At 31.8% G+C, this 15,139-nt stretch overlaps 1 long non-coding RNA gene across 1 annotated transcript; it reads left to right on the top strand.

Annotated features, from left to right (window-relative positions):
* Positions 1-12,957: 12,957 nt before the first annotated feature.
* Positions 12,958-14,179, top strand: LOC133834112 (uncharacterized). The gene is made up of 3 exons (XR_009893308.1): positions 12,958-13,420; positions 13,775-13,830; positions 14,074-14,179. It is a non-coding gene; the product is annotated as an uncharacterized LOC133834112 (long non-coding RNA).
* The last annotated feature ends 960 nt before the right edge of the window (positions 14,180-15,139 follow it).

Raw genomic sequence — 15,139 nt, 5'->3', positions numbered from 1 at the left:
GATTGTGATTTGTTGAAAAAGTTGCTTAATGATTCTTTTATATATTGTTATATAGGGTTGCTTTGGAGTTTAATGAGTTTCTTAACATGTTGATAATTAGGGTTACTGAGGGATTTCAAGGATTACTTTGAGGGTTGCTAAAGTAGTTTTAAAGGTCGGTGTATGTGTCACTTATAAGGATTCTGAGTTACTGAATATGTTGCTAAAGTAATTTTAATTGTTGATGTATATGTTGCTTATAAAAATTGTGAGTTATTGAACAAGTTGCTTAAGGATTGCAGAGAATTTCAAGGGTTGCTTTAAGAGTTACTAAAGTAGTTTTGAAGGTCGGTGTATATGTTGCTTATAAAGAATATAGATTGCTGAATAGGTTGCTTAAGGGGTTGCTAAAATAGTTTTAAAGGATGATGTATATGTTGCTTATAAGAATCGTGAATTGCTGAACATGTTGTTTTATATGTTGCTATATAGGGTTGTTGAACACCATTTTGAATTATTCAGAGGCCCTCTAATTTGTGCTTAAACAAAAAGAAATGAATCCTTAATCACTTAGTTGTTGTTGACCAATTCTAAGCCTATGGTTAAGGAATTTATTTTATTTCTTTTTAAAATTGAATTAAAGAAATGGAGATCTTATTGTAACTGATTTAAATTTGGGATATTGGCAGCGATAATACCCAAAAAATTTAAAAAGTTGCCCTTTAATACCCAAATATTTTTTTTGCCGGTAATATAATTTTGGTGCATCTATTAGTACTCATTGTTAACTGTCCATTAAGTATCCACACGACACATTTTTATTAGTCTAATAGGCGGCGATAATACCCAAATTTTTTAAAAAAGTTAGACTTTAATATTCAATTTTTTTTGTAGTAATACCTAAATCTACAATTTTGGTGCAACCGTTAGTATTTACCGTTAATTTCTCGTTAAGTATCCACGTGACACATATGGATTTTGGGATTATTTTAGACTTTTAAATTTTAAAAAATCTAAAAAATTATTAAAAACTAATTAATAATGTGGATTTTGGGATGATTTTGAGTTTCAATTTTAATTTGGGTTGTTTCGAATTTGTAAATTTTAGTTTTATTAATTCGTTTATAATAATTTTTTTAGAATTTTTAAAATTTTAAATGATTTTCATAGTATTTATAGAATTTAGGAATAATGACAGCGATAATATTCAAATCATTTATAAAGTTACACTTTAATATCTAAATTTACGAGTATAAAAATGTGACACATTGATACTTAACCGGCAGTTAACGGTGAGTATTTGCTGTTGATTTTTATTGATCAAATCAGAGATTGTGCGCAGCGGAACAACAATCAAATTGTTAGATTAATCCCATAAGATTTCTAGATCTACTTCTTCAAATGCATATATATATTGAATCAAGGACATGAACAGAAAAATTACCTCAGGTCCTTCCTAGCTGCTATCTTTTCGTATAGCTAAATCCTCGAGATCTTACACCAAGATCTTCCAAAATGTTCTCAGGCACACAAAGAACGAGTGTGGGCTCGCTATACAAATAATAGGCAATAAACTATTTATCAGATGTTCTTAACACATGAGATCTGATAAAGTTTTGGACCTAGGTTTTGTGAAGAACAATGACTTTTGTTTATGTCACTGTTCTCTTTCTCTGAGAGAGATTCCTACATATTTTTCTATCCCTGAAAAGTTACGTTTTGTGAAAAACAGATATCCTATATATTAAAATATTTGTTATTTTAAACAAATTCAAAATAATTGATCAGTTATCAGATTTTTGTTTAAATAATAATATTTTAAACATATTAAAATATCTCATTATTTATTTAATATTTAAATAACTAAAATTGTGGAATCAAGAGACTGAGTACACTCTCTTATGCGTGTAGCACAGTGCCTGTGCACTGTGCCACACGTGTACCACATGCCTGTGATGGCATGTGATTTTTCCCAATTTTTATTATTATTTAAAGGGATATTTGCGGCGAAAATACCTAAGTTGTTAGTTTTATAACACTTAAATACCTAACTCTTGTTTTTTGCGGTAAAAATGCCTTCCGTCAACAATCCTTGGCATCCGTTGGTACCTGACCGTCAAGTGCCATGTAGAGGCAAATCTGGCGATTTGTAATTGGTCCACGTAATTTTAAATATTACAGGTCACCTAAATCCTTTTTTTAAAAAAGGTTTCTGATATAATAAATTAAAACTAATAAATAAAACTAAAAACTAATATAACTAAAAACTTAACCATCTGAATTAAAAACTTAACCATCTGAATAAAAAACTTAAAAATTATAAACCCCATCCTTCGTGTACAATTTGAAGAAAACGAAGGTCTAGGGCATAAAAATTTGAATGTGACCATGGAACAATGGAGCTGCAATTGTCGGCCATCGAAAGCAGTCGTCATCAAGACTTCTTGGACCAACGATAATCCTGGAAGAAGATTCAAGTGCTGCCATAAGTATCGGGTGTGGTTAATTTGTAGTTTTTTTTTTTTGAAAATTTTGGGTTTGTTCATCTCTTCTTGAATTCTACTGGTTTGATGATTTCTTGTGTTTACAGAGTAATGGTGGTTGTGGGTCGAGTGTGGTTAATTTGTAGTTTTTTTTTTGAAAATTTTGGGTTTGTTCATCTCTTCTTAACTTCTACTGGTTTGATGATTTCTTGTGTTTACAGAGTAATGGTGGTTGTGGGTATTTCTCCTGGTTAGACCCTCATATGTGTGCCCGAAGCAAGGTAGTCATACCTGGGCTGTTGAGAAAAATTAAACAGTTGGAGGATGAACTTGTTTCTGGAAACACACATGCCAATTGGAGCACACAACAAGCTTTGAGTGATCAATCTGTGGGAGAGGATATGATTTTTGTATCTGATGCTGATTGCAAGGATGGAGTACAGCATGAAGATGAAGTTAGGGTGGTAAAAAGTAATAAAAAATTATGGGTTATAGCCATTGTAGTAGTTTTAATATGTATCAACAAATGGTTTTAAGTTATGGGATATCATTGTAATGTTTTGTTGTAAATTATGATCCAATTTGTTGGACCCTTTTGTAAGTGTTATTTGTTCAAATTGAATTTGATGGTTTATTTTTAATCTGGTGGTTTTAAGTTTTATATTTGTATTGTGCAATTCCTAAAGTAAAAAAATAAACAAGTGTACTTCATTAAAATACCAGAACCAGATAGTATTGACATCAAGTTTAAAGGTCATGTTGTCCATAACTAGCAAACAAACTAAGATCTAATGCCTATTTGGTTTACATCAAGTGCAAAGGCCATGTTGCCCATAGCTATCAAAAACATAAGATCTAGTGAAGTCAAGTATTTACAAAAACATCAAAAGTCTCTAACTAGACATAAATTAGTTCATTCTCTATCTTCAAAAGCTTTGTCAAAAGTGTGAACATTCTTCTAGCAGGTTGTCTAGGCATGTTATGTGGACCTAGTCGAAGGACCACCTTGTTGAGAAAGGTCATGTGTCTGGCTCGAGTTTTGGGACCCCCTTGCTGAGAAAAGCTTTGTTTTTGCTTTGTAAATCGTTCTTTTCTTTTCTTTGTTGCTTCAGTGGGATTTGCAGCCGGTGGCCTACCCCTTTTCTTTTTAGCAGGAACCTAACAAATAAAAAATTCATGGAGTTAATCTGGTGTAATCTTTCATCAATGCATTACCTGAGCATTTGTTATAATAATGCATTACCTGAGAATTTGTTGGGTTGGGGCATGTTTTGCTTGTGTGGCCTGGCTGTTTGCACTTTTTGCACAAGTGGATCTGACCAAACCTTCGAGTTTTTGTTGAACTTGGGAGTGGTTCATCAGACTCTCTTCTTCTGGCCTTTTTTGGTCTCCCTGGCAGATTAGTTTCAAAAGGTGGGTATATAGGGTTCAAACCAGTCTCTGACCACTGCTCTGGGCTTGGCATATGGTATATGATTCTTGGATAAGCTTTCAGAAATGCCTCTTTCTTATAACATTCATGGATATAGTCCATTATCTCTGCCCCACTTGTCCATATGGCAGCCAGTGCGTGACCACACGGGATACCAGTGAGTTGAAATCTTCGGCAACTGCAAGTCCTTTTTTGCAAATCAACATCAAATGACTCATTATTTGGGCAGTCAACTTGAAACTGATAAGTTGCAGCCCTAGTAGTCAGACAATTCTTGGCAATACTCTTATTCTTCTCCACTACTTGCAATATTCTTTTCCCCACGGGATGTATCCACTTCTTCAGACTTTCCCTCTTATTGAAAAACCAACTCATTAGCCAATAACGAATCTTTTCTAGCAAAGTAAGTATCGGCTTGTCTCTAGCATCAACTATTGCAGCATTAAAAGATTCACAAAGGTTGTTTAACAACATATCACATTTCACCATTTCACTAAAATGTGACCTAGACCACTCGGATGGAGTCTTTAGTGCCAACCAGTTGTAAGCATTTTCACTAGTTTCCCTTAACTCTCTCATCCTCTTTTGAAACTCTGGAATAGTGGTTGCCTCTGCTGCTGCCCATAGTTGTTGTTTCACTAACAAACCTGGGTGGTCTTTCTTGAAGTTGGAATGCAAGTGCCTAACACAATTTCTCACCTCTGCACCCTCAAAAACAGAAGCAATAGCATTCTCCAACCCTTTCTGCCTATCGCTCATCATAGCAAACTGAGAAGGCCTGTCAATATCTAGATCTTCCTTCAACAATTCTAAAAACCAAGACCAAGTGTTAGTGTTTTCTTTCTCACAAACTGCATAAGCAATAGGATACATTGAGTTTGTTGCATCTATTCCTACTGCAACCAAAAGCAATCCTTTACAATACCCTTTGAGGAAGCACCCATCAAGACCAATGAGTGGTCTACAGCCAGATCTGAAACCTTTCTTACAAGCTTTTAAGCAGATATATACCCTCTCAAATATCCTTTTTCCTTCTACCATATTTGATTTGATGATGGCAGTGCTACCTGGGTTTGTAGCCAATATCATTTTGTAGTACTCTTCCAAGATAGCATACTGCTCAGAGACACTACCTTCAAGCAATATTTTTGCCCTAGCCTTTGCCCTGTAGAATACCCAATTAGAAACATGTGAGTACTTGGTTTTAGTTGTCATCTCTCTAAAAGTCTTATACTTCATATCTGGATTGATTCTGAATTGCTCTAAAAAATACTTAGACAACCAGGGAGCATCAGCATGACTATTATTAAGGACCAAACCACAGTTGTGGTTATCTACTAAAGTCTACACTTTGAAAGTAGTGTTGTCAGCTCTTGAAACACTTGCATACAACAACCAAGGACATTGTTTAGCTTTGCATTTGACCCTAATTCTTCTCATGTCATTGCTTACATGTTTAAACTCTCTATTACTTTCAATAAAGTACTCTTTAATAGCAGTCCTCAGTAGTTTTGCAGTCCCAAATTCCATTCCCAATACAAATTTGAAATCCTTAAAGTTGGACCTAGGGTTGTAATGTATTTTTGACTTCCTAGGCCCAACCTCTTCACCATCACTTCCAAGACTTTTCAAGTCTTCTTCAGTGTCCACCCCATCCGACTCATCTCCCTGAACACCTTGGCTGCACAAGTTTGTCACACTGCCCCACCATTTAGTTGGATCAGATAGCCTACCCATCTCTTTTTCTGCCTCAACCTCTTGCTCATACTCCTCATCGTTTAACTCAAAGTCTTCCTCTTGCAAACACCCTCTTGACTGCCTCTGATTAGAACTTTCAGGCATCTCATGTCTTGCATCATTCACTTCATCTGGCAGGACCTCCTCATTTTGTGTGTTAGCTTGAGGTATGGGTGCATCATCCCCAGCATCCATTTCAACAGCTGCTTCCTCACTATCCGAAGCAAAATGGGCATAAAAATCATCCTCATTCCCATTCCCTTGTTCTGCCTCATCATCATCACCATACTCATCATCATCACCATACTTAGTTTTCTCACTATCTGATGACAATTCCACTACAGGTATACCCACCACATCAGGCACCACATCAGTATCGGATGGTAACTCCTCAATCACACATCTCCTTAATATTTTAGGGGGAGGGTCAGGTATATGGGGTACTGCAGTGGGGTCTTCCCTCCATTCCAAACCAAATGTAGCCTCAGGTAGGACCAAATACACTTCAACCTCTGAAATTCTCTTGACATCCAGTTCATTAAGTATTTCTGAAGCTTCCTTAGGCCCAACAACCATCTTCCCAGCATTAAGATGCTTCCCATGTGGCTTATATAGAAACCTGAAAGGCATAGAATAACCTAATTTGCTAGCAATATCCTCTAGCACAAGCCTGCTGAATTTTCTCTTCGAAACATTGTCAAAGTAGTCTATTTGCCCTTTCTCATATCTTTTATTACCAAAGGGCGTGAACCAATGCCCCCTATGATGCAATTTGACTGTAAACTTCTCACAATTTTCACCTGTGTAAATTAAAGTACAATATACACCAAAACAGCAGTACACAGAAGCAAACCAAGTCAAAAGTAGTACTAGTGAATAAAATAGTCAACAAAGAATCAGATGCACTATTTTACTCCACAAAAAATGTCAAAACCCCAAAATGGTCACATAGAGATTCCCACAAAAATCCATACGTATGGACCCCACTGTATAATCTTAAATATGCTTTAAAGCATCTCCACCAACTAGAACCCCAACAAACTTGATATAAAAAATGTAAAAAAAATTAACTCATTTATAACCCCCAAAACCGAACCCCCAAAACACAACCCCCAAAACACCGACAAAAAAATTGAAATGGGTTCTAGCAAACTTACCGTACGCCGGTGGTGGGTCGTTAGTCCCCTACGTTTCGCCATAATGATCGCCGTCAACGTCTGCAACTCAGTTCGTCTTCCTCCTTCGTCCGAATGCTTGAAATCATTTCTTCACTTGAAATCGTTTCCTTCTTCCTCATTCAGAAGAATGCTTTTCGTCTTCAACTTAGTTTTTCCAGTTTTTAGTTTTTTTTCATTCAGATGGTTAAGTTTTTTTTTTTTTAATTAAAGATGGTTAAGTTTTTAGTTATATTAGTTTTTAGTTTTATTTATTAGTTTTAATTTATTATATCAGAAACTTTTTTAAAAAAAAGGATTTAGGTGACCTGTAATATTTAAAATTACGTGGACCAATTACAAATCGCCAGATTTACCTCTTCATGGCACTTGACGGTCAGGTACCAACGGATGCCAAGGATTGTTGACGGAAGGTATATTTACCGCAAAAAACAAGAGTTAGGTATTTAAGTGTTATAAAACCAACAACTTAGGTATTTTCGCCGCAAATATCCCTTATTTAAATAACAAAAATCCCAAAAATAAATTAATTCAAAATTAATTATATTGCATGAGAAAGGGAATTGAAACGAACCAGCTGCAGTAGCCATGGTTTGTCTTCACAAAAAAAGTCTCGAGCTGAGTTCTAAGGTGCCTACGATACGATTTGGGTTGATGATTTATGAACTGTGAATGAAAGAGGTTGACGACTATGATTTATATGCTTTATATTAAAATGTATACAAATAAATAAAGGATAAGAAAGAGTCGGATAAAGGGCAAATTTTTAATAGGGATTGCAAAAATATTGTTTTTTTAAAAAAAAAAAGGTTAATCTATGACTTTTTTTATGATTTTTCACAGGTTTATTTTCTCATATTTTTGTATAAAAGTTAGTTTATGTTATTGTTTTATTCTTAATTAAATTTTATTAATTTGAAAAGTTATATTTATAATTTGATTATTATTTTCTTAGCTTATTTGTTTTTCTATATTATTTTTATATAACTAATTTTATATTAAATTTTTCATTGGTTGTTTTGCAAAATATTTTTTTTTTGATATGAATTGTGTTTATTATTTTTTTAGTTATTATAAACATTTTTTCTTTATTTTTATATTGTATATTTCTTTTTTCAAATCTTGTGTAAGGTAATGAGTAACTTGATTGATCTTTGACAATTATGTAAAAAAAAATCCTAAAGCTCGGTTAAATAATATGTACCAGGAAGAGTAATCAGTTACCCTAAGATGAGTAACCTTCTGCCATAAGAGGGATAACCAGTTACCGTAAGAAGGGTGACGAGTTACTCATATTAAATATGGAAAGAAACATAAAATATGAATGAAAAAAAGGAAGAACACTTCATTAAAAAAGAAAGAAGTAACTATGATTTTAGTAACATAGGTAACCAGTTACCATAAAGAACCCAAAAATATACACACACATCATAACGTAAAGATAACCATTTACCCCTAGAAATATACACACAAAAAACGTGAACGTAATCAGTTATCCTCAGAAATATACATACAAAGAACAGGAAGATACAAGTTTCCACAAATCTGAAGATAGAAAAAAAAAAATCAAATCCACCCCCTTTCCCTTCTCTCCCATCTTCATATAATTTTTTTTTTCTAGATTTGAATATTCTCATCAGGGTAACTAGTTACCCATTCATATTTTTATATTTTTATTAGTTTTCTTTCCAAATTTTGGTGTTCCTATAAAGGCTACAGTAAAAAGAAAATGCTTAAAAAATTGATTTGATTTTTTTTACATATAGTAGAAAAAACTATAAAAAAATTACAATAATAAAATATAATAAATAAATAAAATATTAAAATAATTATGTAATGTTAAAATATGTGTGAAAAATAGGAAAAATAAAATGGAATGAGAAAAGAATAAGTACAAAAAAGGAAGCAAAAAGAAGGGAAAAAAACTAAAAATATATGAAAAAAACAAAATAAAAGAAATGATGAAGGAAAAAAAATAGATGAATAAATAAAAATGAAAAGAAAAAGAAGTAAGATAATGGAAAAATGGAAAGAAAAAATTGGTAGAAAAAAAATGAAAAAATGGAAGAAGAAAAAAAGAAAGAGAAAAAAACTCTTATGTGTGAAAAAAAACAAAAAAAAAATGGAAGGAGAAAATAATAAATACAAAAATGAATTAAAAAAAGAAAACTGAAAAAATATGGAAAAAAAAAACAATATAAATAAAATAAAAAAATAGATAAATGAATAAAAATGAACAAAATAAGAAGAATGAAAAAATAGAGAGAAAAAAAATGATAAAGGAAAAGATTGGTAGAAAAAAAAAATGGAAGAACAAATAAGTAAGGAAAAAAATAAAGAAAAAACAACTGAAAAAATAATTAAAAAAACGAAGGAAAAAAATTAAAAAATTAAAAAACTAAAAATAAAATCACCTTGAAAATCAAAGAAAATATAACTATTATAAAAAAACGTGGCATTTACATATTTTAGTTAGCTCCTAATTGTGTTTCTCATATTTTAATTTTGTCTTTAATAAATTTTCCCATACAAATTAAGAAAAGTATAGTTCTTATATTTTTGCACATTGATAGTATAAAAATTATAATTTTAATATTAAAATACTATTTTGAAAATTTTTCAAAAAAAAATCCATTTTTGTAAGGAAAAAAACCATTTTGAAAACTAATAATGATATTTTTTTTACCAAATCTAGTCCCTTTTACAATACCTAAAGATCAATAATAAATGAAAGTTTATTTTCTTTTGAGCGAAGGAAAATATATTTCTAATGGTTAGGTAAATATAGTAAATAATGATTTAGGGAAAAGAAAATTTTTTAGTTCATATTTTTTTAGTAAAAAATAAAGGGTTTTTTTCCTAATACATATACTTAATACTTAGAGCACTCCCAATGGGTGATCTACTCATTCCTTTAAAATACAAAAACACACATTTTTCTATTTTACCTCTAAGTTTTACATTTGACCTGTTTGGCATAACTTTTACTTTTACTTTTACTTTTCGACATAAGAAAAAGAGAAGTAAAAGTTTAAGCTTTCAATTCATGTTTGGATTTATATTTTGAAATAATTAATTTCTTTGTTGAAGAGCTTTTTAGAGTGTTTGGTATATACTGCATAAAATATCTTATAAAATAAATATTAAATTTATTTATAAATATATGTTTATAATAATAACAATAGTATATATTATGTTTGAACTCATTTGAAAATTAATCGTTATTTCAAAGAAAAAAAATATAACTGCAAACATATATGAATTCATATTAATTAATAAATAAATAAATTATAAAAATCTAAACGTAATTAACAAAAAATCTAGAATTTAAATTGAATGTTCAAATATAAAAATCTAAATGTAGTTAGAGAAATAGATTCTATATATAAAACAATAATAAGAAAAATAAAAACTAAAAGGAATTGTACTTAGTTTTTTTTAGAAAAATTAGATAGAATATTTTTTAAGAAAAAAAAATCGTATTCTATAAATGTTATCTGAACAATTTATGATAAAGATGTAATTTGTTTTTTCTTTTATAAAAAACAGGGGCAAAATAAGTATTATGAAAGATTCATTAAAATAAGAAAATATGTAAAAAAAATATTTTATAAAAAATAAGGGCAAAGTAGGTAGTATGAAAGATTCATTAAAATAAGAAAATAAATTCCCGTGTTTTTTTGGAAGTCCTTCGTGAAGAAGCTGGTGAGTTACTGCTTTTCTTAGAAGCTCTTCTAAATTCAAAAAGCTCTTTCTAGACTTCATCCAAATGCACCTAAAAATAACTTTAAGACTTCAAAAGCTCTTCCAAAGCTATGCCAAACAGGATCATTATACCATACATCAGCTTTTCTATATATTTCTCTACATTATTTAATTATTATATCTTTAAACATATTTTATTAATTAAAGTAAAATAAAATAATTGAAAAAGAAAAAAGAAATAATAAATATATACTAAATGGGAGAGAGAAAACTTATAAAGAAAAATAATAATATTAAAATATTATATAAATGATATGTAAATGTAGATATGGATTAATTAGAGTTTGTGCATAGCTATTATAAATATATGTATAAAAGAGCTGATGAAAGATGTTTTTGTGAGTTTTAGTTAAATATTATAGAGAAAGTATATTACAAAATACATCGCCAAAATATAATTTTTTATAATTTACCTACATTATACCATAGGCTTCTCTATTTTTTATCTACATCATTTAAATATTATATTTTTTGAAAATATTTTATTCATTTTAAGAAATAAAATAATTAAATATAATAGTATTACGCTCATATATATACAAAAATTTATAAAAATATATATATTTATAACTTGATGAATAATATTTCACTACATATAGATAAATACTATTCATTTAGGTAAAAAAATATATTTTTACATCACCAATTAGAAAATTATTTAACCATTTTTTCTTTATAAGCAACAAGATCATTCATCACCGTAGCTCTTGCTGTAATCGTTGCCAAAAGTCACAAATTGTTGCAAGTTTTGCAACCAATATTAATATTGAATTTTTAACCATGTTATGTGAATGTGATTTCAAATAATTGGGCTACCTTTAAACCTCATGATGCACGGCATCTTCATTCAAAAATATAAACTTTTTGTAGACATAAAATTTTATGCAAATGCAATGAACTATATATTTATTCTTATCCTACCCTTGCTTTTCTTTGTAAATTTCCTAAAACAACTAACAAAGCATTACTTTCAAAATAATTATTCTCAAGGAGATTGTTTTAAGTTGCTTTGGAGTTACATGGGTTTCTTAAGTTGTTATACATGGTTGCTTAGGGGTTTCAAAGGTTGTTTTAACGTTTAAAGTAGTTTTAAGGGTTATTGTATATGTTGTTGTACGCCCTAATTTTCCAATGGGCTATTAGCGAGCTGAGATACGACCTAATTATATCAGCCACGTGGATCCCCCATGACCGGAGTTGTTGTCGTTAGGTCCTACCTCGCTAGCTCGGGGATATCAAGAGGTTTGCCAGGATTACTCAAGGATCAAGTCAGGTCTGTAAAGGCCACAGGTCGAGTAGGCATCCAGCTCGTGCATATATCAGACATCACGTGTCTGATATATCCCTGACTTCTCGGACACGCAGCATGAACGTGCGTATTCAGGCACCCACGACTGGGTTGGGCCGTGCGGCCCATTATCCCCCTTACCTATTGATTAGACCACACTTCATGTGTCAGGTTTTTGGAATTAATCATGAATGTCACAGAATTGACATGATAGGTAAGAAGGTCACTGGATGACCCCCCTTACCAACTCCCAGGTGCCCTCTCCTATAAATATGGAGACCCTGGGAGTTGCAAAGGGTTGGATTCTATTATGTAAGGAAACACCCTGTAAAAGAATACCAAGCATATAGCAATAATATTGGCTGGTGGGGTAGAATAATTTTAACTTTTGAACCACCTAAAAAACGTATTTGTGTCACCAGTCCATTTAAAAAACGTATTCATCTATTTCGGTTCATTGTTAAGCACTAATCCCTTCCTCTTATTTTCTTAATTACCTGTTGGCGAAGAATCGCGTCAACAGTTGTTTATAAGGATTGTGAGTTGCTGAACATGCTGCTTAAGGGTTGCTTTGGATTTTACTATATAGGGTTGGTTTGGAGGAGTTTCATTGATTTCTTAACAAGTTGATATATAGGGTTGTTGAGGGATTTCAAGGGTTGCTAAAGTATTTTTAAAGGTTTGTGTATTAGGGCCGGGCATTAATGTCATTGGGCCGACCAAACTAACCAACCCAACCCGCAAAATGGGCCGAAGAGGCCGAATTTGAGCAGCCTGAATCTGATTGGGCCATTTTAGCTACAACCCACATTTGAATGGGTTGGCCCGGCCCAAACAAATCCCAACCCATTTGACCCAACCCGGGCCGGCCTAATGCATATATAATATATACTTTGATTTACTGATATCTCTCTAACCTAACCCTAAATATGTGTCGCTGCCTACCTATGTCTTTCTCTACCATCTCTCTTCTCTGCACTCTCGATTGAGTCTTGACCACTACTAGACGGAGGCAACTCCATCTGTAGGCAAAGCTCCAGGTAGTTGAGGCTCTAGGCGACGGAGGTGGAGAGGGTCGGGAACCAAGCGTTCAAGGCTTCAGGCTGCGGCACCAAGCAATCGACGGAGATGGAAAAGGCAAGAGTTCCACTGTTTTTCTATGTTGGGGTCCAAGAAGTTCCCAACCTTTTCCTTTTTTAATTTACCTTTTTTTATAAAAAAATGTTTATGCTGATTTTTTTGCTTACAAGATGGTCTTAAAGAGCATGAGTTGTGTCTTTTTCCGTAATAATCACTTCAATACCATGTTTAAGGTCAGTAGTTGCACTTTTCTTTTTGTATATGTGTTCTCATATATTGAAAACTGATTGTATCTATTTATGAATTAGATGAGAAAAACTTCCTTTGGTCCTTAGCTTTTGTGATATATTGCCTCTAAATGTCTTAAGAAAAGTATTTATTGTTTTCATACTTTTTTCTAGTTCAAGGGGGAGCCTTATCTTTTGGCTACAGACCAAGGGTGCATTAATCAACCTGACTTGGTTGGGAGAAGCTAAATGAGGTAATATGTAGTTTCCTTTTATGAATGGTTATCATTGATCAAGTTTTGTTTGTAGTAGTCACCGATTCTAATCTTTATACAAAATAAGCTTGAAATGCAGTAATATAAAGTAAGATTATAAACTTTTGCTGGTTTGTTTTTAATTCTTGAAGGGTGCACTGTCTTCTCTTTCTTAATCTTTTCATCTGGATGAGTTAGTCATATTGTCGAATAGTGGACAGAATGTTGCTCTGTCCTTATACTGTAATATTGGTTATGTTCATTGCATGATACATGTTATGGGATTTTTTTTTTTCTTTCTATGTTTTCAAAGATCACTAAGTCTTACTCTGTTTTGGCAATTTTGATTTGCAGATGGGTCAATCGTGTATGGTTTTGCTTTTGCAGACTGTGCTTCTTTAAAATTTTGGGTTGGTTCCATCAAATATGATGCATCCTTTTGTTTCTTTATTTTGGTTGTTATAAGCCATTTTTAATGTGATAAACAAATATTTTTGTATCTTATTGATACTCTATATGATATGCTATATACTCTATTAGTTGATATTTGTTGATAACTTTTGTATTTTATATCCTCTATGGTAGATTTAGTTGATAATTGTTTCTATTTTTTTCTTCAATAAATTTAATAATGTTTGTTTCTTTAATTGTAGAGGCTGAACAAAGAGACAAAGGAGAAGACCAAGACAATTATTGATTGATAAATTCTAAACTTTTTTTTTTATTTCACTTCAACTTTTTTTTATGTCCAATATTATGGATGATTGTAATATCTTCTGTACTTGTGCTTAATATGTTTGTTATGACTTATGTTTGATAGGTTTCATTGAATGTATGTTTACAAGTTTTAATTTCTTAATTAGGTTGAAGGATGACAGAATATGATTTATAGATTTTCAAAATTAAATTTAACATGAATTTAAAAATTGGGTTCTACCCAAACCAACCCAACCCAACCCAATCTTGTTAGGTTGAGTTGGGTTGGATTGCACAATGAATATATTTTGAATGGGTTATTATTTCTCTTGGCCGATGTAGTTGGGTTGACTCATTAAAACATTCTAAACCCGACCAACCCAACCCATGCCCACCCCTATTGTGTATATGTTGCTTATAAAGATTATAAGTTGCTGAACATGTTGCTTAAGGGGTTGCTAAAGTAGTTTTAAACGTTGATGTATCTGTTGATCATAAGGATTGTGAGTTATTGAACATGTTGCTTAAGGGTTGTAGAGGGTTTGAGGGGCTGCAAAAGTTGTTTTAAAGGTTGGTGTGTATGTTGCTTATAAAGATTATGAGTTGTTGAACATATTGCTTAAGGGGTGGCTAAAATAGTTTTAAAGGTTGATGAATATGTTGCTTATAAGGATTGTGATTTGCCGAAAAAGTTGCTTAATGATTCTTTTATATATTGTTATATAGGGTTGCTTTGGAGTTTAATGAGTTTCGTAACATGTTGATAATTAGGGTTACTGAGGGATTTCAAGGATTACTTTGAGGGTTGCTAAAGTAGTTTTAAAGGTCGGTGTATGTGTCACTTATAAGGATTCTGAGTTACTGAAGTAATTTTAATTGTTGATGTATATGTTGCTTATAAAAATTGTGAGTTATTGAACAAGTTGCTTAAGGGTTGCAGAGAATTTCTAGGGTTGCTTTAAGAGTTACTAAAGTAGTTTTGAAGGTCGGTGTATATGTTGCTTATAAAGAATATGGATTGTT

This window comes from Humulus lupulus, chromosome 5 (genome assembly GCF_963169125.1).
Source record: "Humulus lupulus chromosome 5, drHumLupu1.1, whole genome shotgun sequence".
Classification (NCBI taxonomy): Eukaryota; Viridiplantae; Streptophyta; class Magnoliopsida; order Rosales; family Cannabaceae; genus Humulus; species Humulus lupulus.
This window is presented reverse-complemented; position numbering and strand designations above follow the sequence as displayed.